This window comes from Trachypithecus francoisi, unplaced genomic scaffold (genome assembly GCF_009764315.1).
Source record: "Trachypithecus francoisi isolate TF-2019V2 unplaced genomic scaffold, Tfra_2.0 Lachesis_group3, whole genome shotgun sequence".
NCBI lineage: Eukaryota > Metazoa > Chordata > Mammalia > Primates > Cercopithecidae > Trachypithecus > Trachypithecus francoisi.
Genome location: NW_022681468.1, coordinates 21,049,889 through 21,075,202, shown reverse-complemented (window position 1 = coordinate 21,075,202; position 25,314 = coordinate 21,049,889). Strand labels below are relative to the sequence as shown.

Here is a 25,314-nt window from a genome sequence, read left to right as displayed (position 1 = left end):
ATCATTGTTGTGGGTTTTTTTTTTAAGGAAACAATAACAAAAGAACCACTATAAAGAAGTAGATAGTGGTTTTACAGTAATGTAAGGCAGATAAAACATTATTTTTTAATGACTGCACACTGGTACCAATGACAAAAAGTATGTTTTATTAAATGGTGTCTCTTGGAAAACTCTAATGTGTAACTAACAAAATATACCTTAAATTGAGTAATTTTTTTTCTTATTTTTGTTTGAATCAGGAATACTAGAATCAATATCTTCTATTATGGGTATATTAATCAATATAATCACAAAATACCAAAATCAGAATGTATTTTTAAATTTCAAAATACTCTAGAATATATATGTTTACACACTCTCTCACACACACAATCTCAATTAGTTTATTGGCCTTTTAAAGCAATATATGTGTATAGCAGATAATGTATATTAGTGTAATTGTGATTAAAAGACCATTAAATATTTGACCTTAGAAACAGTTATGTTTTTAAGAAAAAAAAATCTTGTAACAAGAATGATTATGATAAAAAGAATAATGTTTATACCACAAATTATAGTTCACAGAAACTTAGTATGTTTCACCTCCATTGAAACATAGTCCTGTGAAGAAGGGAGGAGAGGTATTAACATTCTATTTTTGTAAATGAGAAACCTATGACTCATACAGCTTAAGGTACTTGTTGAAGGTCACCACAATTTACATTTGGTTTTCTGGTTCTGCATGGATAATGGCCTCCAGCTCCATCCATATTGCTGCAAAAGACATGATCACATTATTTTTTATGACTGCATAGTATTCCATTATATATATGTAACACATTAAACTAAAGAGCCTCTGCACAGTAGGAAAGCTATCAACAGAGTAAACAGACAGCCAATAGAATGGGAGGAAATATTTACAAATCATTTATTCAACAAAGGTCTACTATCCATAATTTTAAGGAACTTAAATAAATTAAGCAAAAAACAACCCATTAAAAAGTGGGCAAAGGAATAGATACTTTTCAAATGAAGACATACATATGACTAGCAAGCCTATGAAAAAATTCTTAACATCACTAATCGTTAGAGAAATGTAAATCAAAACCATAATGAAATACTATCTCACACTAGTCAAAACCACAATGAAATACCATCTAACACTATCTCATCAACCTCAACAGTGTCTGTTAAAAATAACAGATGCTGGCAGGGTTGCAGAGAAAGGGGAATGCTTACACACTGCTGAGGGAGAGGTAAATAAGTAAAGCCATTGTGGAAAGTAGTTTGGCGATTTCTCAAAGAACTTAAAACAGAATTATCATTCAACCCAGAAATCCCATTATTGGGTATTATTGGGTATTCACAAAGGAATAAATCATTCTGTAAATACACATGCATATGTATGTTCATCATAGCACTATTTCACAATAGCAAAAACATGGAATCAACCTAAATGTCCTGTTTCTTCTTATAAGGAAACTATTCCAATAATAAGAGCTCCATTTTCATAACCTAATAACCTCCCTAAGGTTCAATGCCATCACATTAGAGATTAGGATTTCAACATATGGATTTTGAGGGGAATCCAAATATTTAGTCCATGACAATAGTATCAGAAGACATCCATCCCTGATTTTAAGTTTGGGAACATACCAATTAAAAGCATTTTAACTCTGGGAGCCCATACCCTAATCCAGAATCCACATCTTAGCACAGCATACCTGACATCAGAAAGATGATACTATTGCCATAGGACTATACAGTCTTCCTTTATCTATATTCATGCTGTATGTCAGCAAAGAGTTTTCATTTGTGGATTTAATTGCTTGTGAATCAACCTGATGAATGCTAGAAATAGGCTTTTATTGTAAAAAGTATTCAAGATATGGAGACTGAATAAATATGTATCCAAGAGTTTTCTCACACTTCTGTGAAAACCTCTTTATAAACATCTATGAAGTCTTGATCTTTTATCCACAAGGATAATGCTTGAGGATAAATCCCTGGTGCTTCTAGCTGTGAACTGCAGGATTCTGGTTGCTGACACCAGCCATATGGAGTAGTCTTACATTTGGAATCCTGGCTTGAATAAACTCTCTTTGAAAGACTTGGAAGGCCTTAAGTCTGCAAGGTAGGCTATGTGATCTATTTTTGTGTGTGTGTGCTTTCTTGTTTAATGCATGTTTAATAAATAAATAACTGCATATATGCCAAAATTTGGTCTGGAACATAGTTTAATTATTGTTTTGAAATGAGGTCATGGAGTGAGTAGAATATCTCATTTATTGAAACATTTTTTTGTCAGCTAACACTAACAACCGAAAAACACCCAAAAGTTGTGCTTGAGGAATTCAGCAGGCCACCTTGCCTCATGCATGTCAGTGAAATAACTGGGTATTTATAATGAGTGTTTATATTACAATTTTTTTCCAGATACTCTAGTCAGATTCAGAACTTTTTTTTTTTTTTTTTTGAGACGGAGTCTCACTCTAGCGCCCAGGCTGGAGTGCATTGGCGAGATCTTGGCTCATTGCAAGTTCTGCCTCCCAGGTTCACGCCATTCCCCTGCCTCAGTCTCCCAAGTAGCTGGGACTACAGGTGTCCGCCACCACGCTTGGCTAATTTTTTGTATTTTTAGTAGAGATGGGGTTTCACTGTGTTAGCCAGGATGATCTCAATCTCCTGACCTCATGATCCGCCCGCCTCGGCCTCCCAAAGTGCTGGGATTACAGGTGTAAGCCACCACGCCTGACCAGATTCAGAATTATTATGGTCACTGGTCACATTTTTTTCTTGAAAATATAAAAAGAAAACATACACTTCGGTTAAAATCACCATTAATTTGGTTTCTTTACTATTAATGACTTTTTTCTTGAGAAAAATACTTTATATTTTCATTGACAGTACTTTGTTTGCCTACATTTCCTTTTGAATGTATTTTTAAGATAAGGCCTTTACTCTTACATTTGATTATAACATTTCCATGGTAACACTACATCTTTTCATAGCCTCTCCCTCCCTTTCTAGGGTAACAGCCACTCAAAAGAGGATTTTTAAAAGAGAACTTTTTAAGTAAGAGTCCCAAATGGATTTTTCTATTGTAATTCTATTTTGTGAGTATGTTTTATAATGTCTAGTAGGTTTTTCATTTAAAATTATTTTATTTCACGGGATGATTTTGTATAAAATAGAAAATGTTCTCTGCATTTTTATTGTATCAAAAATATATAAAAACATGAGCTGTATCATAAATAAGGATGGATGGATGTATTTGTTTAAATACATATGTTAATATATAGAGAGAGACAGAAATATATTCATGCACAAATATACACACAAATCTGTCTATGTGCATAAATTTTGTGTATGTATATGTGTACCTATATGTGTCTTTATATGTATGTGTGCACATACAAATACACATACCTATATACACACATATACACATATATGCACACAAATACATACATATATTTAAGGTTTTTTAAAATTAAACTACTCAGTGACTAGATATCACATTTAATAAGAACCATATGAAAACACAGGGAGGTTGATAAATAAAGGATTTCCAGTGGCTATGGCATATTCAGCAAAGAACAATATAATTTCATTTTATATGGATTTTCCTTTCAATGAAAGAGGATAATGGGAGACTGATAGCACCAGGACATTTTTAGAAATGCCTAGAGAATAAAGAGGAAAATAGTTTGCTCACCTTGACAGAGGACATGACCAAATTCAATTTCATTTCATCTTGAACATCTGAATGATCTGTCTTCAGGTAGAAATAAATTTCAATTGTGATCAACCAGTTATAGATGATCTATAGACCATGTGTACAAAGAATAATGTCTTTAGAGGGTTGGTGTTGGAAACTTAATTTGTAAACTTGCCTTTTAATTGTTTTTGAGGATCCTGAGAACAGATAGCAGATATAATGGTTTCTGTTTTCAGGCTATCACTTGAGTAATTTCCCGTGTAGTTTAGCATCATATTAATACACAGTGCAGGAACATTTCACTCAAGGATTGCCTAGGTACTGGTTGCACCATTAGCTGATTTCTTTATCTTATTCACACAGTTTTGACCTCTAGGCTGCTATGACCAAAACTTTCAAACATTTCTGAATCCCTGAGCTCAGTATTCAGACATAAAATATGATCTGTCTCAGATCTTGTTGTCTTCACTGCCCCAAAACTCTCAGAAGATACATTTAGGGCTACTGGTTTTTTTTTTTTTTTTTGGTTTGTTTTGTTTGTTTACTTTCTTTCTGTTTTTAAAGATTGTATTTCCTTAGAGCACTTTTAGGTTGAGAGCAAAATTAAGAAGAAGGTACAGATATTTCCCATAAAACCCCTGCACTCACACACGCATAGCCTCAACAATTATCAACGTCCCCCATCAGAGTGGTACACTTGTATATTTGTACAACTGACATGATTTTTACCCAGACTCCAAAGTTTACATTAGGGTTCACTCTTGGTAGCATACACTCTATGGGTTTGAACAAATGCACAGTGACTTTATCTGCCATGATCGTATCATACAGAGTATTTTCACTTCTCTAAAAGTCCTCGGTGCTCCACCTATTCATCCTTTTTTCCTCCCTAAGCCCTGGCAACCATTCATTTTTTCCATCTCCATAGTTTTTTTTTTTTTTTTTTTTTCCAGAATGTGATACAGTTAGAATCACACAGTATGTAACCTTTTCAGATTGGCTTTCTTCACTAATAATATGCCTCTAACTTTCCTCCATGTCTTTTCATGACTTGATAACTCATTTCTTTTTAGTGCTGAATAATATTCCATTGTCTGGATATACTACAGTTTATTCATTCACCTGCTGAAGAATCTTTTGGTTACTTCCAAATTTCAGCACTTGTGAATAAAGCTTCTATAAATATACTTGTGCAGATTTTTATTTGTATATATGTTTTCAACTCCTTTGTGTATATACCAAGAAGCACAAATGCTGGATAGGTAACACTGTAAGAGTAGGTTTAGCTTTGTAAGAAACTACCAAACTGTCTTCCAAAGTGGCTGTGCCATTTTGTATTTCTACCAGCAATAAATGAGAGTTCCAATTGCTCCACATCCTTGCCAGCATTTGTTGTTGTGAGTGTCCTGGATTTTTGTTATTCTTATAGGTGTGTAGTGATATCTCAGCGTTGTTTTAACTTGACCTGTTGACCTGTGATGTGGAGTATCTTTTTGTACACTTCTTTGCCATCGAAATATCTGGTTTGGTGAGGCTTCTGTTAAGTTCTTTGGCCTATTTTGGGTGGTTGGGGGTTGTTTGTTTTCTTATTTTGTTGAATTTAAGCTAATGTTTCTTAAAGTCTCATCCTCTGACAATCTGTATATAAATCATCTGAGGAGTTTATTGAGCATACAGATTCTTGGGCCTCATTCCAGGTCACTGGAATCAGAACAGTGGGGGTCATGAATCTGAGTTTTAAATAAGTTTTTCTGTGATTCTTAATACGTGCTAAAATATTAGAAGGACTCTGAGACAATTGTCTTTAAAGAAATCCAGATGATTTTTTTTTTTTTTGTATTTGAAAGACTCCAAAGATTCCCACTACAGACCATGAGTTTCCAGAAGATCATGGCCAGGGCACACTTTCATACAGTAAGGACTGAAAAAGTTTGCATCTTTTTGGCATGAGTCATTTACTTCTCTTTCCTTCCTCATAGATTTCAACCACTCTAGTTCTCCTTTCTTTACCTCTCTTCTCTGATTTCACATTCTCCATTTCTGATCTATTACCAGAGCCATGCTTTTTTTTTTTGAAACAGAGTCTCACTCTATCACCCAGGCTGGAGTGCAGTGGTGCAATCTCGGCTCACTGCAACCTCTGACTCCCTAGTTCAAGTGATTCTCCGCCTCAGCCTCCTGAGTAGCTGGGACTATAGGCACGCACCACCACGCCTGGCTAATTTTTGTATTTTTAGTATAGATGGGGTTTCACCATGTTGGCCAGGAAGATCTCAATCTCCTGACCTCGTGATCCACCCACCTAGGCCTCCCAAAGTGCTGGGATTACAGGTGCAAGTCATGGCGCCCAGCTCCATGCTTCTTTCATCTCTCCTAACAGAATTTGTAATACCTGCTGAATGTACTACATACATTTTGATGTTGTAGGCTTCTGAGAGATTAGTGATGAAATCTGGTCCATGAAGAAGAAAATTCAATGTCTGGTGTAATATGATTCAGTAAAATAAGTAATGACAGAATTATCCTCTAGAAGTGCCAGAGCTGGAGGGGGGGCCCTGGGTCTTGAAGAAGTCTGCTGGTGAAGTTCATGGCCCAGCATCTGGACACAGGGAACAAAAGTGGTGTCAAAATTCTATTAAGTTGGTGAGAAAGTAATTGCAGTTTTTGCCATTGCTTTTAATGCCTAAGCAATTGGTAAGTACGAATAATACATTCCGGAATTTTAGGACCTAGGACATTAGTTTGGGAGTTGAATGTCTTTCTCTAACATCATTGTTAAGTTCTCCAGTTTAACAAAGTTGACTTTATGAAGTTAGAATTTTGGAATGTGTCTAGCACATATCCTTTCTGTATTCTCACATGGGCAGTCATACATTTATCCTGTGCTAACCTTCTGAAGTTTTAACAGAATCTGGTACTTCAGTTAGCCATTAAAAGAAAATGTTGCAACAAGCTTTCACTGAGAAATGTGTGTTTTACTGGAGATTTCTTTAAATAAAACAAGAGGGTTAATATTAAATGTTACACAGCAAAAATCAACACAAATCCACATTTTCCACTTCTGGATTGTTTAAAGGCATTCTCTGTCTTTCAGCCACCAGATATGTGTACTTCTTTGTGTACACTTTTGCTATGGACTCTGTTTTCCTTCTCCTATATTCTGGATCTCAGAACCAAGGGCCTTCCTCCTGAGTCTTTCTATGTTTTTCTTCCATATTATTCATTGTATGAATAACTACATTGTATATATAATAGATAATATAAGTTATTATGCTATATTATATGTATATGTCACTTTTTAGCTATTCGATGCTGTTCAATATCTTTAACCTCTCTGAACCTCTGGAATAGTAACTGTACTTATCTCAATAGAGAATCAAAGGAGTTAATATATATGCAAGGTTCAAAATAGTGCCTAGTCCATTTAGGACTATAGAAGCATAAGCTGGATCACATACATGATATCAATGGAACTGATTAAAGAAGATTTTTAGCCAAGAGTTCTCAAAGTTCTTAATAATATCGAATAATAAGGAAAAATAAAATGTGGCAGCTTGAAATGCAACCTCAAACCATAATTCCAACACAAATCTTTAAGGAGTACTATAGTATTTTTCCTCTTTAGTAGATTTGACAAGAGTTAAATATAGCTCTCTGACCTTGTCTTGCACCCTAACAAAAAGTCTTATCTCCATCAGAATCTCTGCTTTCTCTACAGTTGCTCTTGGAGGAAATGATCAGATGATCTACTCTTTCAGTTAGTAAGTGTCAAAATTTACATAGAAACATGAATAGCGAGCTGTCACTGCCTTGCTCCAGGCATCTTGCCAGGTTGTGAAGTTGAATATTCAGTTGGGTTTGTATCTCATCATTACAGCTATGGCCTTCCAGGGGGGACCAAAAGGGCCAGACAGCCATGAATTAATGAAGCTCAGTGGGAAGTCTAAATAGAGACAAAAGTTTTCATCTATATTTGTTTAAGAATGTTGAAGTAGAACTTACTTTCCAAATGCCATGTCTAATTTAAGAGCAGGCCTGCAGTGGTAATAGCCCAATATCACCATGTCTCCACTGCCTGCTAAAGCTGATACCAGGAGACATCATGCTGTGGAAACAATTACATCAACATAATTGGAAAATATTTTTTCAGTGCCATTCTGCCTTAATTAAAGCTCATTTTACATGTTGGGGAAGGAAGTGTTTTCTCAGAACTTTGGGGTATATTCTGATTTCTTTCAAAAAGCAAAGCCTGGATGAAATACATAAAGGAAGTTCTATTTATATTAGAGATAAAGAGAATCAAATGAAGACTTTTGCATCAGGTGACACAGGTTTGAATTCCAGCCCTGCCACTTACTGACTCCACGACCTTAGGCAGGAACTTTGAATCTGTGGGTCTGGATTTTTTTTCCCTCTGAAAATTTCCACGAAGAATGTATGCTTCTGAGTATTGATGTGAGCAATGAGCTTGGTTATTGAAATATCTTGAGAAGAATAGTTGTCAAAGGTCACATCCTAGGTTAGGAGGATAGTTACTAAGGTCCCCTGAATGAAAAAAAAAAAAAATGAGAAGAAATTGCTTTATGCTCCTGAGAGTAGCTTAAAGAATAGGACGGATTTGAGAAGAGAAAGGGGAAGGAGACAGGAGTTAACATGGCAGAAGGCAAGAGCTTTGTGAGTTCATAGATCTTCAGTGGTGGGACTGGACTTGTAAGACTTTCAATACATTAAAGGAGAGGCACATTTAATGGAAATTTTTTAGATAGTTGCTGTCTGGTATAAATGTGACCTCTCTCATTACCCTGGATCCTCAGTGGTATCTACCAATGACATAGGTGGTTATGTGAGTGTTTTATTGTTGTTGGTATTAGTGGTAGAACCTGAGGAGAAGGGAGAGTTAGCTGAGTTTTTTTTTTTTTTTTTTTTTTTTTTTGAGACGGAGTCTTGCTCTGTGGCCCAGGCTGGAGTGCAGTGGCCGGATCTCAGCTCACTGCAAGCTCCGCCTCCCGGGTTGACGCCATTCTCCTGCCTCAGCCTCCAGAGTAGCTGGGACTACAGGCGCCCGCCACCTCGCCCGGCTAGTTTTTTGTATTTTTTTTTTAGTAGAGACGGGGTTTCACCGTGTTAGCCAGGATGGTCTCGATCTCCTGACCTCGTGATCCGCCCGTCTCGGCCTCCCAAAGTGCTGGGATTACAGGCTTGAGCCACCGTGCCCGGCCTAGCTGAGTTTTATGTCCGTTTCAATATGGTATAGAAAAAGATCACTGCTGGAAATAGAAGCTGGTCGCAGAAGTGACAGTGAGAATATAAGCCTATCAGAAAAATTACAAATATCTTGGACAGATTGGGCTTTCCATTGGGTATGGAAGAAGGATTTGAGATGAAGATCATTTTGGTTGGGAGCTTGGTCTGACATCCTGGTCACAGACATACAGCAATCAATACCCAGACAGAACACATATGTACACAATAGATTTTTATTATAGTTGTTAAACCAATGAGGATAGCTCAAAACAATAGTATTACATATAGATTAAATAATATTTTACACTTTACAATGTTATTTCATTTTTGTAATCTCTTTGTCCTGTGGATTCGGTTGCTCCCTTCAACCCCCAATGGGTTTCCCCAAAATATTTTTCATCACAATGTATTCAAGTTTGGTTACATATTTATTCTAGGAGAGATCTCTAAGAATGAGATTATGTCCAATTCTATAACTCTGTGATCCCAAAGCCTAGCAAAACCTCTGATGCATAGTTGGAAATTAACAAACATTTATTCAACAAATTAGTGGATTTCATTCTTACAATGGTAGGGGGAAATATTGTTTCCTTTTACCAATGGGCAAACTGAAGATCAAAGAGTTATACCCACACTAACATAACTAAGTGATATGATCTTGACTTAGATTTTGCCTTCTTCAAGTTTACAATCCTCATTATGCTTTATCTCACCACAAGCTTTTCCAATCAGAAAAGGCAAAAAGTAACATAATTTTTAAAATTCTGAGATACTTACGTTAATTCTGAGGAAAATTTGCCAATTACCTCTTCCTAAACTTTATTACTCTAAAAGGAGATAAAAATTTTAATGATAGAGCTCATAATTTTCTCTTGGTGCTGGATTCATCCTTTATTCCTCAAAACGGAGTAACAGAACTTTAATTTTCATGCCTTTTCCAATCTAAAGACATGAGTGCTTTTTGTGTTTGACGTAATGAATTCATGACCTTGAGATGGAATATAAGATCTTGAAATTCTGTCTCTAGATCCTTAGTCTACTTTGTTAGAAGATGGTTACCCCGACTTTGCCTTTAAGTCTTAAAGAAGCATTTTGGCCATAGAAAACGGAGAGGTGTGGCTTGAGGCTCCCCAAAAGCAGAACACTAACCACGTTTGTGGGGACCTATCATTTACTTTCCTTGTTTCTCTTGTCTAGCTTTACCATCAGACTGTCACATGATTGCTTAAAAGTCAGTTCTTGGCCGGCGGTGGCCCACGCCTGTAATCCCAGCACTTTGGGAGGCCGAGGCAGGTGGATCACGAGGTCAGTAGATCGAGATCATCCTGGCTAACACGGTGAACTCCATCTCTTCTAAAAAAGAATATACAAAAAATTAGCCTGGCGTGCTGGCAGGTGCCTGTAGTCCCAGCTACTAGGGAGGTTGAGGCAGGAGAATGGTGTGAATCTGGGAGGCGCAGCTTGCATTGAGCCGAGATCCTGCCACTGTACTCCAGCCTGGGTGACAGAGCAAGACTCCTTCTCAAAAAAAAAAAAAAAGGCAGTTCTTAATTCCACCTTTTGCAGATTTGCCATCTCCTTGCTCTTCCTGAAGCACATTATTTTGACTAGGGACTTTTATCCACATATTTTACCTTAATGAATGTATTAGTTTCAGAGCTTTTGGGTAAAAATGGCAGAAAACACAACGATAGTGGTTTAAAATCACACAGCCTTGTTTATTTCATAGACCAAGATATCCAGAGGGAGCCACTCAATAGGCAGGATGGCTGCTTCTAGATGTTCTCATGAACTCTGCTTCTTTCTATTTTTCTGTCTCAATCTGGTAGCTTTCCCCCACATGGTTTCAAGATGGTGGTTGTGGTTCAGGTAGGAAAAAAGGGAAATAATTCTCTCACAGGGAAGCATTACCTTTTTACTAAGAGAGATATATGGTCCCCAAAGGCAACATCAGTTTGGTTGGATATGTGTGAAATGTCCAACACTAATTGGCTAGTGAAAAAAAGTTGGTGGTATCAGTAAAATTAGAAAACCAAAAGTGTCTGCCTTAATGACTTTCTTTCACTTCACCTCAAAACTCTGGATTGACTCTTCTCTTCTCATTGCTACTATCACAAATTCCTAATGAGTAGGAGACAGGATATGAAACTATACTCATTTTCTATAGTAAAATTTTAAGTGGGTCCCAGAAGCCCAGAATTTCAGGCTTAACAAGGACTTCGAAGGTCACCTGGATCAATCCTGTATTCAAGGCCAATTTTCATAAAAATGAATTTGCTCAGCCTGCTTTGGAAAATCTTCAGCAATTTTCATGAGCCGGAGGCTGGTTGAAGCTACCATCAGTAGAGGGTTATTTTGATTTGCTTTAGATGTCCCTAACGAAGCCACCCACCAAGCAAAGTGGCTCTCCGGTCAGCGTTCCCCCTGGACTCCGATGGGAAGAGAAAGTGCACAGCAGAATACACAATAGCTTGCTTATCTGGAGTTCTTTTTCCCATGCAGCTGCTGCTGGCCTGGAATACTAACAGATAACTAGCATATTCTGAGGGTGAAATTAATGGATTGAAAAAGAAATTCTGTCAGGGAGATTGTCAAGTCCCTTTCCTAGAACATTAGCCATTCTCTGAAGGTAATGGAGGTAGTTAGGCTAAATTGTCAGTTCATTTTGTTGGATTAAAAATGAAAAAGAAAACGTTGGAAATAAAAACTGGGGGTTCTGACTGTGGCTTTCCCATACTATGACTGGACAAAGGAAGCTGTGTATATATTGGCAGGCTCAAATTAGCTCAGCTAGGTGGAGACATTTTAACATTTCATTTGCAGCCTAATTTTCTATATATAGGTAAAAGCTGCTAATCTGGTCTTTAGTAGTTAGAGAAATGAGAAAAAAAACAGGATCTTTTATTTCTGAGTGTTCTATTCACAAATGTTTGAGAAAGTACATAAAGTGAATATTACCAAAAATTACAGGTTTTTGAAAACCGAAACAAAACAATACAATACCAGCTGATCTCTAAACTTATCCAGTATGTTGGTGAAGACAGATTACATCAAAATATGTGCAATGCCCTTTTCAAACTGCTGTGGAAATTGATATGGCTGAAAACAACTGTTTCTGTGCCCTTTTTGAGCCATCGTTCTGACATATTTTAGATAATGTGGAAAGCACAAACATTTTAAAAAATTCTTTTACACTAAGAAAGAATACATTTGTTCTATAGAAAGTCTACTTTAACGTGATTTATTTGATATGATTACTGTTGTTTGGTTTCATTTTGTTTTTAAAAATATATTATATTTTTCTATTTCCCCTGAGAAATATCAAAAGACTTAGCAGGACTTTCTCAACAATTCACAAAAATTTGATTGATTACACAGAGATTTAATAAATCAACTAACTCATATATATATATTTATATATACACACACATATATATACACACACATATTTTGCTTAATTCTGAATAAGAAATAATTTCACTTTGGGAGCTCATTATACTGTCAATGTAATATATATGTGTGCATATATATATATATATATTCCATTGACAGCTTAACTTTTTATATGAAGCTACTGATAAAGTCTGTAATAGTCATGGAAGTGAGAATAAAATGAGTTAATTTAATTCTATTAATATAGCCTCCTTTATAGAGTTATATCACTGGGGAGACACCTTCAAAATTTTCTACTCTTACTTCCAACTTTATTCCATTTTTAATTGATCAAAATGCATTGACTCTTACCCATATACCCATATATATACTATATACTCATAAATAGATTTCGTAGGTAGGTAGACAGACAGACAGACAGCTTGGCAGATATAGGTAGATGTAGCGGCTCTAAACATAGGCTCAAGATATTCTGTATCTGAAACATAGGTTTTAGAAAATACTTCTTGCTTTTCAAACAGAACTCCATTAGAGATCTTTCTAGAACTTTCCTCCCTAGAAACATCACTGGCTTTCTGAATTAAAATGACTACTTGAGCAAAAGACATACTATTTCTTTTTTTGAGTTTTTAATCATTTAAGATTTTTGAGGAAGTATTATTTTAGTGATACCTACTTTAACCAGGCTTACAGTACCTTAGTTACATCTTTTGATTTGATTTCTTTTTTATTTAGTGAAGTGAAATATTTACCTGAAGTAAGATTGCAAAAACTTTTATCAAATATAGACTAAGGACCAATAAACGATGCCTCATCATTTAGGCTGGATGTACCCCAGCCTAAAATCTGCCCATAATCCTTTTTGTTTCTATTATTGGTCTGATTCGATGCACTATTTCTATAATACTCTACAAATATTCTGCTTTCAAAGCACCCCCTTTGACATTAGCCAATGATCTGTACACTCATTTCCATCTTTAAACTGTTACAGATATTCCAAGTATCAGAGGGAAAATGAGAAAGCAGATTAATGAGAATTCAATTGATGGCCCAACTGGTGTTTTGTTGAGTGCCAGACCTGTTATCAAGGAAGACATCAACGGTACTCTATCTCAAGGTTTGCATAGATTTTCTTATTGCCTAAGGCTTCCAGGGTTTTGTTTATTTGTTTTGTTTTGCTTTTTTTTTTTTTAACCTTTCCTTTCATTTTATCTATCCTTCTGTCTTTCTTTTTGTTTGCAGAATAACTTCATAAAGCTTCTGGTTTATATTTTTATTTTTAGGCTGCTATTTATTACAATTACATTTACAAATAATCCATAAAATCTAAATACAGTGATAATGTTTATGATTTTGCCTTTCATTACTTACCGGGATACAGCTGTGTATATGTAGAAGTACAAAGATAGAATCAAACTGAGTTATGTACTTGAGCCATCAAACTTAGTTGTCTGTTAACAGAGGTACTTTGTTTCATTATGGAAAAACAGGGCTGAAGAGGGGGAGAAAAATTTCATTCATTCATTGGTTCGTTCATTGATTCATTCATTCATTCAAACAAGTGTGTATTAAAAATGTGCTATGTGATATACTACACTCTGCAATGCAGCTACAGAATTGAGTGCATACTATCTTTCCTCAAAAAAGAATTAACAATATGTGGAAGAGGAGAGGGATAAGTGAGAGGGTGCTGAAGAGAAATTCTCCTACTTTACAATGTTAATTCATGGAATATTTTTACAAGTTTGGAATTGATATAATGGTGGTATCAGGAAGGAACATGGCCAGAAAATGGTGGTCTATTCAAATTGAGTATTGTGAGAAAAATGTAATGTGTGCATTACCTTTTGCGATGATACACATAAAGAGTAAGGAAACCACAAAGGATATCACAATACTTGGACCCTACTTAGCCAGAGGGCTAGCGAGAGAAACACTGGAACCTGAAGAAACTGCATAGAAAAGCCACCAGACAGGAGCTGGGAACTTTGGTTGATAGAGTAGAGATGCAGGTAGCTAAGATGACCCTGTAGGGAGAGATGACAGGAGGGAATAACTGCATTCCTCTCTTTACACACTCCCATCACCTGCTGGAGCTCCACATTCGTCAAATGAATCTTGAAACAGCGCAAGTCAGCCTTCAGAGACATAAAAAAGATTGAAGAGGGTGTGGAATGGATCAGCAAACCACTGCACAATGATCAAAAGCACAAACTAAAGCCAGACTGCCTGGGTTCAAATAACAGCTTGGCCACTTACTGGCTATGATCTTAGGTAAGTCATTTGAGCTTCCATTCGCTTATCTTTATGGTGGAGAATATTACTGGGATTTCTTAACTGATTTTCTTTCAATAAAATTTTTATTTTAGAACAGTTTTAGACTTACAGAACAATTGGGATGGTGAAAACCGCCATTACTTTTGCACCAACCTAAATAGTACAGAGAATCCCACCTACTTCATATTTTTTGTAAAAATATGTTCGTGCATGTATACACTTTAAAAAGTATCTCCATTTTATTTCCTTTCTCCTTTATCAAGTGACATAAGGTTTATTGACTTCTCATCAGCATTTACATATTGTTAACTTTGTGTAAAAACCAATGAAAGAACTAAATTCTTAATATTCTGTTCCTCTAGAACCACTTCTGGTACCAATATCTGTATTAGGGTTGTCTAGAGGGAAAGAACTAATGGAATATATATATATATAAAGGGGAGTTTATTAAATATTAACTCACACAATCACAAAGTTTCACAATAGGCTGTCTGCAGGCTGAAGAGTAAGAAGTGCCAGTCTGAGTTCCAGAACTGAAGAACTTAGAATCAGATGTTCCAGGGCAGGAAGTATCCAGCACAAGAGAAAGATGTAGGTTGGGAGGCTGGGCCAGTCTCTCTTTTCCATTTTTCTGCCTGCTTGTATTCTAGCCACACTTGCAGCTGATTAGATTGTGACCACCCAGATTAAGGGTGGGTCTGTCTTTCCCAGCCCACTAACTCAAATGTTAATCTCTGTAGGGATCACCTTCACAGACACACCCAGGATCAATACTTTGTATCCTTCAATCCAAGGAAATTGACACTCAGTATTAACCATCACATATGTATTTGCTATTGTGAGTAGTGCAGTAATGTGCATACAACTGCATGTGTTTTTTCTAGTATAATGACCTACATTCCTTTCATTATATACCCCATAATGGTGAGGGACTAAGTGGCTACGTTGGCTGGACCTCCTGGGTCAATATGGACTTCCCTAAGGGGGCTATCCCCTAAGCCAAAATAAGTCATAGCTGAAAGCTAAGGGATTGAACCTTCAACCAATCAAAGGGGACTTTCCCCTAAGTCAAAATAAGTCATAGCTGCAAGTTAAGGGATTGAAACTTCAACCAATCAAAGGGGACTTTCCCCTAAACCAAAATGAGTCACAGCTGCAAGCTAAGGGATTGAAACTTCAATCAATCATATAGGGAGTTTAAGCTCTAGCTGTAGCCTGATGTTTTTAACCATTCAGGACCACCAACCTACAAGCAGGTTGAAAATAATTTAATTCTATAGGACAGAAAAAGCAAAAGGTGAGGGGTCATAAGGCGATACAAGCATAAGACACCTAAGCCAGAAATGGAAACCCTTCGGTGTCCCTTTCCACCACGTGGAAGCTTTCCTTTCACTTTCGCTTTACTTTCGCTTTCACTTTAACAAATCTTGCAGCCGCACACTCTTTAGGTTCGCCCATTTCTCTAATGGAGCTGTAACACTGGCTGCTGAGGTCCACAGCTTCATTCCTTGAAGCCCCTGAGACACGAGCCCTTCAATTGAGAAAAACCTTCGATCGGAAGAAGACTTCTTGTCTCAATGGGATTGCTGAGTTGAATGGCACTTCTGTTTTAAGTTCTCTGAAAAGTCTCCAAACTGCTTTCCATAGTGGCTGAAGTAATTTTCATTCTCACCAACAGTGTGTAAGTGTTCTCTTTTCTCTAGCCTCGCCAGCATCCGTTGTTTTTTGAGTGTATAATAACAGCCATTGTAACTGGTGTAAGATGGTACAGCATTGTGGTTTTGATTTGCATTTCCCTGATGATTAATGATGGCAAACATTCTTTCATGATTGTTGGCCGCTTGTATGTCTTCTTTTAAAAAGTGTCTGTGCATGTCCTTTGCCCATTTTTTAATTTATGCTGTTTTTTGCTTGTTGGTTTAAATTCCTTACAGTTTCTGGATATTAGACATTTGTGGTATGCACAGTTTGCAAACAGTTTCTCACATTCTATAGGTTGTCTGTTTACTCTGTTGGTAGTTTCTTTTGCTGTGCAGCAGCTCTTTAATTAGGTCCCACTTCTCAATTTTTGTTTTTGTTGCAATTGCTTTTGGGGACTTAGCCAAATTTTCTTTGCCAAGGCCAGTGTTGAGAAGGACATTTCCTAGGATTTTTATAGTTTGAGAGCCTACATTTGAATCTTTAATTCATCCTCAGTTAACTTTTGTGTCTGGTGAAAGGTAGGAATCCAGTTTCAATCTTCTGCATATGACTAACCAGTTATCCCAGCGCCATTTGTTGAATAGAGTGTCCTTTCCTTGTTGCTTGTTTTTGTTGGCCTTGTTGAAGATTAGATGGTTATATAGTTACAGTTTACCTTGTATCTGGGATCTCTTAACCTCCTAAATAATTTTTTAAAAATTTGCATACAATATGGTTAAGTTTTTGTCCTCTCGACTTTTATGGGTTTTGATAAATGCATAGTATCATCTATCCACCATTACTGTATCATACAGAATAGTTTCGCCACTCCATGAAGCCCCTTATGCTCCACCTACTCAAATCTGTGTCTATGAACCTCTAGAAACCACTGATATCTTTACTTTTTTTTTTATTTTTTTCATTTTTAGAGACATGGTCTTGCTTTGTTTCCCAGTCTAGAGTGCAGTGGCACCATATATATGGCTCACTGCCACCTTTACTTCCTGGGCTCAAAGGATCCTCCTGCCTCAGCCTCCCAGGTAGCTGGGACTACAGGTGTGAACCACTATGCCTAGCTAATATTTAATTTTTTTTTTTTTTTTTCGTAGAGCCAGGGTCTTTCTATCTTGCCCAGGATGCTTTCATATGATACCTTTACCCTCTCTGTAAGTTTGCTTTTTCCAGAATATAACATAATCATGCAGTATGCAGCAGTCCTTTCATGCTGGCTTCTTTCATTTGGCAATCCACATTTAAGAATCACCTGTGTCCTTGTACAGCTTGATAGCTCATTCTTTCTTATCTCTGAATAATCTTTCATTGTATGGATATACCAGAGTTTATTCACTTCTCTATTGAAGGACATCTTGATAGCTTTCAGTTTTTGGTGACAATTTTATAAAATTCCATAAACATTCATGTGAAAGTTTTCTGTGGTTAAAAGTTCTCAAATCATCTGGGTAAATATCTAAGAACCCAGTTGCTGGATTACAAGGTAAAAATATGTTTAGCTTTGTTAGAAACTGCTAAGTTATCCATTAGAGTCGTTGTACCATTCTACATTTTCTCCAGTAATGAATGCAAGTTCCTATTGCTCCTGATCCTAACCAGTATTTAGTTTTAGCATATTTTGGTTTGTAGCCCTCTTAATATAGGTACAGTGTTATCTCATTAGTATTTTAATTTTTATATACCTAATGACAACTAATGTTGAGCATCTTTGCATGTATTTACTTGCCATGTATATGGATGGTAGTATCTGTTCAGAACTTTTGCTTACTTTTTAATTTGGTTGTATTTTATTCTTGAGTTTTAAGCATCCCTTTGTATATTTTGGATGTAATATTTTTATTTTTTCTATACCAGATATGTGTTTCACAAATTTTTTTTCCCGTTCTATGGCTTGTCCTTTAACTCTCTTAATATTTCTCAGAGAGCAGACATTTGTAATTCTAATAAAGTGTTACTTTTTTTTTTTTTCATGTATTGTGCTTTTGGTGATGTATTTAAAAACTCATCAACAAATCTAAGATTCCATAGATTTTCTCTTATGTTTCTTTATCTTTTAGATGTTTTATAGTCTTTCATTTTAAAATTAGGTACTTAATCAATTTCAACTTAATTTTTGTGAAAGCTGTAGCATATGTGCTGGGCTCTTTTTGTTTGTTTCAGCACTATTTGTTTAAAATGTCAACATTTACTTCATTGACTTGACTTTGAATCTTTTGGAATAATGGAAACTGCCATTGCAAAATTGTGACTGACACAGTGGAAGGCATTTGACCTAACCAACTCCATTTTCTTCTAACCTCCAAGCTGTCCTTGTTCAATCCTGGATGTAGGCTGAATTAACTTTGGGAAGAACGTAATTTATAGTTTAGAACAAAGACAATAACAGCCCTTTCCCCAAACAAACCTCCTTCTTGCCTGGGGACTAGACTGCCTTTTTGGACTAACAAATTAGCCACAAGATTAGAAATTATGGGCCGGGCACGGTGGCTCATATCTGTAATCCCAGCACTTTGGGAGGCCAAGGCGGACGGATCACAAAGTCAGGAGATAGATACCATCCTGGTTAACACAGTGAAACCCTGTCTCTACCAAAAATACAAAAAAAAAAAAAAAAATTAGCCAGGCATGGTGGCAGGCACCTGTAATCCCAGCTACTTGGGAGACTGAGGCAGGAGAATAGCATGAACCCAGGAGGCGGAGCTTGCAGTGAGCCAAGATCGCACCACTGCACTCCAGCCTCTGCACTCCAGAGTGAGACTCCGTCTCAAAAAAAAAAAAAAAAAAAAAAGATTAGAAATTATGGTTTAGGAGGCTACAAGAGATGGATCAGCTGGCACCACCCAGATCGATTAACTGGTTCATCTGATCTTGTGGCCCCAGCCAGGAACTGACTTGGCCCAATGGGACAGCTTCAGTTCCCTATAATTTTATCTCCTTCCTAACCAATCAGCACTCCTGGTTCACTGGCTTCCCCACACCCACCAAGTTGTCCTTAAAACCTCTGATCCCTGAATGCTCAGGGAGACTGACTTGAGTAGTAACAAAGCTCTGGTCTCCTGCACAGCTGGCTCTGCCTGAATTACTTTTTCTCTATTGTAATTCCCCTGTCTTGATAAATTGGCCCTGTCTAGGCAGTGGGCAAGATGAACCCATTGGGAAGTTATAAATTCATTTGAATATATGTTTGGGCCTATTTATAGCCTCTCCATTTTGTTCCATTGATCTATGTGTTTTTTTTGGTGGGGTGGGGTCAATGTTATGTTATCTTAATCTTTGTAGCTTTATATTAAGTCTTAAAATAAAATAAGATAGTGTGAATCCTCACCATTATTCCTCTGTTCCTGCAGGATTGTGTTGGTTATTCTGGATCTTCTGCTTTTTAATTTTTCCTGTAGAGGAAAAGGGAAAGCTTCTCTTCTGCCCTCTGAGGATTTGCTGCTGAAAAAACCCGACAATAGATAGATTAACAAAAGAAAGGCACATAAATGTATTAATGTGCAGAAGCATGGGAGCCATGGAAAATATGAGTCTCAAAGAAAGGCCAGATGGCTGCAGTTTAAATAACACTCTCTTCATAGGGGAGAGGGAGATGGGAGTGCAGGCAATTTAGAGTATAGGCAATGATGTTTAGAGAAATGAATGGGCCTAAAAAACAGACATAGTTCTTTTGAGGTGGTGGCAAGTTATGAGTAGGTGATGGGTAGATGTTCACCAGGAACAAAATTTGTCTTATTATGCAGATAAAATGTCCCTGGTAATCTCTTGGAGCTTCCCTCAGAAGACTAGATGGAAAATCTCTCTGAGCATGGTGATGACTTCAGATCTAGTCTCTTCTCCAGTGGTTAATCTTCCCTGGATTACTGTTGAAATTTCTAAGAAGTGTGTTTTAAGACAATTTCGTGACTTCTGAAGGAACTTTTTTTTAATCAGATAAGGGAACTTGAGAGAAAGGTTTTTCTGAGGCTTCAGCAAAAGAAGGGGTAGGGGAGGCTAGAAATTAAAGAGAGACCATGGTCCTGAAGCTTACTTCTGAGGCCTTTCAACTTTTTTTTTTTTTTAATTCAAAGCACTCAGCATGCCAAAGTGCCATATTTTGGGTTATCGTTTTCTGATCCCCAACAAAATTTTAGAATCAGCTTGTCAATGTCTCCAAAATAGTGTGCTAGGATTTTCTTTGAGATTGAATTAAATCACTTGAGAGAGTTCAGAAGAATTGTCATCTTAAGAATATTGAATCTTGGCTAGGTGCAGTGGCTCACTCCTGTAACTCCAGCACTTTGGGAGGCCTAGGTGGGCAGATCATGAGGTCAGGAATTCAAGACCAGCCTGACGAACATGGTGAAACCCCATCTTTACTAAAAATACAAAAATTAGCTGGGTGTGGTGGTGGGTGCCTGTAGTCCCAGCAACTCGGGAGGCTGAGGCAGGAGAATCGCTTGAACCTGGGAAGTGGAGGTTTCAGTGAGCCAAGATCACGCCACTGTACTCCAGCCTGGGCAACAGAGTGACCCTCTGTTTCAAAAAAAAACCAAAAAATAAGAATACTGAATCTTTCAATTTGTAAATATGGGGCATCTCTCCATGTATTTACACAAATCTTTGATTTCTTTCATCATTGTTTTGTGTTTTTTGGTCTAGAGATCCTAAATATATGTGTATGGTTATATTTGCATGTAAATACTTCATTGTTTCAATTTGGGGGAGGCTATTGTAAATGTCTTTTTTTTAAAAAAAATTATAAATCTCAATTGTTCTTTGATTGTATGTAAACATGGAATTGACTTTTGTATAATAACCTTGCATCTTGTGAACTTCTATACTTACCTATTAATTCTCACTGCAACCTCTGCCTCTGGGGTCAAACGATTCTCATGCCTCAGCTTCTGAAGTAGCTGGGAGTACAGGCACGTGCCACCACACCTGGATAACTTTTTTTTTTTTTTTTTTTTTTTTGAGACAGAGTCTTGCTCTGTTGCCCAGGCTGGAGTGCAGTGGCGTGATCTCTGCTCACTGCAAGCTCCACCTCCTGAGTTCACACCATTCTCCTGTCTCAGCCTCCACAGTAGCTGGGACTACAGGTGCCTGCCATCACGCCTGGCTTTTTTTTGGTATTTTTAGTAGAGACACGATTTCACCATGTTAACCAGGATGGTCTCAATCTCCTGACCTCGTGATCCTCCCGCCTCGGCCTCCCAAAATGCTGGGATTACAGGCGTGAGCCACCAAGCCTGGCCAACTTCTGTATTTTTAATAGAGATGGGGTTTCACCATGTTGGCCAGTTTGGTCTCAAACTCCTGACCTCAGGTGATCCACCTGCCTCGGCCTCCCAAATTGCTGGGATGACAAGTGTGAGCCACCGCACCCAACCACTTGCCTATTTATTCTAAGTTGCTGCTGTTTATAGATTCTTAGATTTTCCACATAGAAAATCATGTCATCTGTGTAGTAAGACAGTTTTCTTTCTTTTTTTCCAATTTGTATACCTTTTATTTGTTTTTCTTACCCTTTTGTATCAATTAGTATTTCTAATACAAAACTGAAGAGTAATCATGACAAAATATATCCTTCTCTGTTCTTGATCTTCAGGAAAAGTTTTTCAGACACCCACCACAAAGTATGATGCTAGTGGTAGGAGGTTTTGTAATTCTAAAAAATCAAATTAAGGAAGTTCCTCTCTATGCCTACTTTGATGTGTGTTTTCATGATGAATGGGCATGGATTCTGTCACATAATTTTTTAGTTTCAATTGATATAAACACGTAGTTTTTCTGAGTCCGTTATATTAGTTGATTTATTTTTGAATGTGAATTAACCTTGTATATTTGAAATAATCTTTCTTGGTTGTAATGTGTTATTGTTTTTGTACATTCTCTTCAATTTATTATTATTTAGTTGAGAAATTTGGCATCTGTTCTTAAAGGATATTGGTCAGTAGTTTTCTTTTTTTTAATGTCTTTATCTGCTTCTGGTAGTAGGGAAATACTGATATTGTGTAATAAGTTAGGAAGTGGCTCTTTGCTTCTGTTGTGGAGAAATGGCATTGTTTATTTCCTAAATGATTGGTAGAATTCATTAACTGAAACCATCTGTTTCTCATGCTTTGTTTTTAAACAGTTATGAATTATTATTCAATTTCTTTAATAAATATAGGACAATTCTCATTTTCCTTTGTGTAAATTTTGATAGTTTGTCTTTCAGGAGGTTCAGCGATTTAAACTTTGTTATCAAATATGTTAGCATAACATTGTTCATTATAATAATATTTTGTTCTTTTGATGTCCATGGCTTCAGTAGTAATGACTCTTTTATTTCTGATATTGATAATATGTGTCTTCTCTTTTTTATCTTGGTTAGTCTGGCTATAGTTTTATCAACTTTACTGAACTTTGCAAAGAGCAATCTTTTGTTTGTTTGATTTTGTCTATTATTTTTCTGCTTTTTAATAATTTAACTTTTGCTCTAATCTTCATTATTTCTTTTATTTTGCTTGCTTTAGGCTTAAGTTTCCCTTATTTCTATGGTTTCTTAAAGTAGAAAGGTTATTGATTGTAGATATTTCCTTTATTCCAAGATATGAATTTAATACAATGAATTTTGAAGCACCATTTTCACTGCATTCTTCAAAAGTTTAATAATTGCATTTTAATTTTCTTATATTTTAAACTATCTAGATGTTCTCTTGAGACTTTTTCTTTGACCCATATGGTATTTAGAAGTATATTATATAATTTTCAAATACTTGGAAATTTATGACCTAAATTTTTGTTTTTGACTTGTAGTTTTAACTGCACCTGTTATCTAAGATCAAACTTCATATTAATCTTATTTTAATAAGTATTTTTTGATTTTTTTCCCACTCCTTATGATATTGCTATCATTCATTTCTTTTATTCATATGCTTGAATCACCAAATAAATTGTTACTATTATTAATTTAAACAAGTAGTTATCTTTTTTGTCATTTAAGATTGAGTAAAACAAAATATTTTATTTTATCTTCACTTATTTACTCCTATGTTTTTGTAGATACACATTCCTGAGGTATCATTTCCTTCTGTTTGAAGAACATCTTTTAACGTTTCATGAAGGAAGGTCTGTTGTCAATAAAATACTTTATTTCTTCTTCACTCTTCAAGGATAATTTTGCTGATTATAGAATTTGAGTTTGGTAGTTAGTTTCTTTAAATATTTTAAAATTTCACTTTACACTCTTCTTGCTTGTGTGATTGTTGATAGCCTGCTTTTGTCCTTAAAATTGTTCCTCTATAAGTAAGTTTTTTGTTTTTGTTTTTAAATCTGGCTACTTTGAAGTTGTTCTTCCTATCTTTAGTTTTCTGCAGTTTGAATTTTGTATGCTTTGGAGTAGTGTGTGTGTGTGTGTGTGTGTGTGTGTGTGTGCATTTATTTATTTATTTTTCCTGCTTTTTGTTTTTTGAATTTCCTGGATTTGTGGCTTAGTGTCTGTCATTAATTTTGGAGAGTTCTTGGTAATTATTACTTCAAATCTAATTCCTTCATTCTCTGTCTTTTCCTTCAAATAATATGCATACGATGCCTGTCAAAATTACACTGCAATTATTTAGTTTTAGTTTGTTTTTGGTTTTTGTTTTATTACAATTTTTGAATGTTCTGTGTTTTTTTGTACTACTTTTCTCTTGGCATATATTTTGGGAATTCTCTAATAGCCTATTTTTAATCTCACTGATTCTTTTCTCAGTTATGTGGAGTCTACTAATGAGCAATAAAAGGCACCTCTTCCTTTTCCTGTTAAGTATTTTCCTACTTCCAGTATTTCCTTTTGATTCTATGCAATTTTGATATTCTCAGCTTTGGCTCACAGAAACATCAATTATCTTTCTATGGGACCAGAAACTTGAATGAGAGTCCCATTAAGTCAATCAAGTAGACAATTTCAAATTTCTAGATTTTTGAAATTACGACATTTGACATTCAATCAGTCAAATTATTTTTCTAAATCTATTAGTTGGTGCATCTAAATATGTTTTCATACCTGAGTTAGTGGAAAGTAGAATTTAACTTTGATTGCATATTTAGTGCTAAGACATGTGTAGAACAACAACATATGCTAAAGCTTAAATTTTATAGTCAGGAGATGGCCATTTGTATCAGGATCAAGTATATAATGAGAGTTACACACATTTAAGTGTAGGAAATCAGAGCACCCATATCTTTGATTCATTCTCAAGACCAAGTCAACTGGATCTAACATGAATATCAGGTGATGAAATAAAAGTGTGGCCGCATGGGAGCTAAAGACATTCTTATGAGTAGACATTGCTGTTATTCTGCTGTTAAAGCTAAGAATTCCTGCCTTGATGGTTCATCTTTTTATAGATTAAAGTATAGTGTCAAGTACATCTTTGTATAGACTAAAGTACGTTGTAAACACTAGTATCTGGTGATTGGTAAAGAATCGGCAAAGCCTACTTCAAGTCTTTCTTGAAGAGTGCCAATCATAAAGAAAAGCAATATAGATACATAAACCATGTGAGCAATTCTAAATACTAATATCCCATGTTACAATATGTAACATTTTAAACAAGTGCTGTACTTCAGTATAATTCATTATACTCACCAAATGCTCTTGATAAATATATGTCAACAATTTTGTCCATCATCCCTCCACAATTCTCCTCTCAACTCAGAGTGTGCTGTTTAACAATCAAAGTTTCTCAAAGCATTTCCTTGTGAAAAGGTTAGCATCGGCATGACACATTGGAGAAATTGCAATAGCAACTTTCAACTGCAGCATTTCATTTCAACACACACCACTAACTATCGCTCTTTGCTAGGATTTTGAACTAAGAAAAAAGAAAGGTGTTCAAATACCAAACCTCCAAAATATTTTTGTTTTCTTTGAAATAACAGGAAGAAAACACTTCCTTGCAACCACTTGAAACAATAATAAGGCAGGTGTGATCATTACAGGGTAAAATTCTTTGTAAAAACTGTCACTAGACACTCAGAGTAGGTGTCCTCATGCAGTA

The 25,314-nt window shown here is 36.1% G+C and overlaps 1 long non-coding RNA gene across 3 annotated transcripts in view; it reads left to right on the top strand.

Moving 5' to 3' along the window:
* The first annotated feature begins 13,550 nt into the window (after positions 1-13,550).
* LOC117071598 overlaps positions 13,551-25,314 on the top strand; it is a 113,678-nt gene continuing 101,914 nt past the window's right edge. Inside the window, exon 1 of one of the 3 annotated variants that reach the window (XR_004432370.1) lies at positions 13,551-14,611. This is a non-coding gene — a long non-coding RNA (uncharacterized LOC117071598). Of the gene's footprint in view, positions 14,612-16,041; positions 16,296-25,314 lie in introns of those variants that run through there. The other 2 variants (XR_004432372.1, XR_004432371.1) reach the window with 2 other exon arrangements.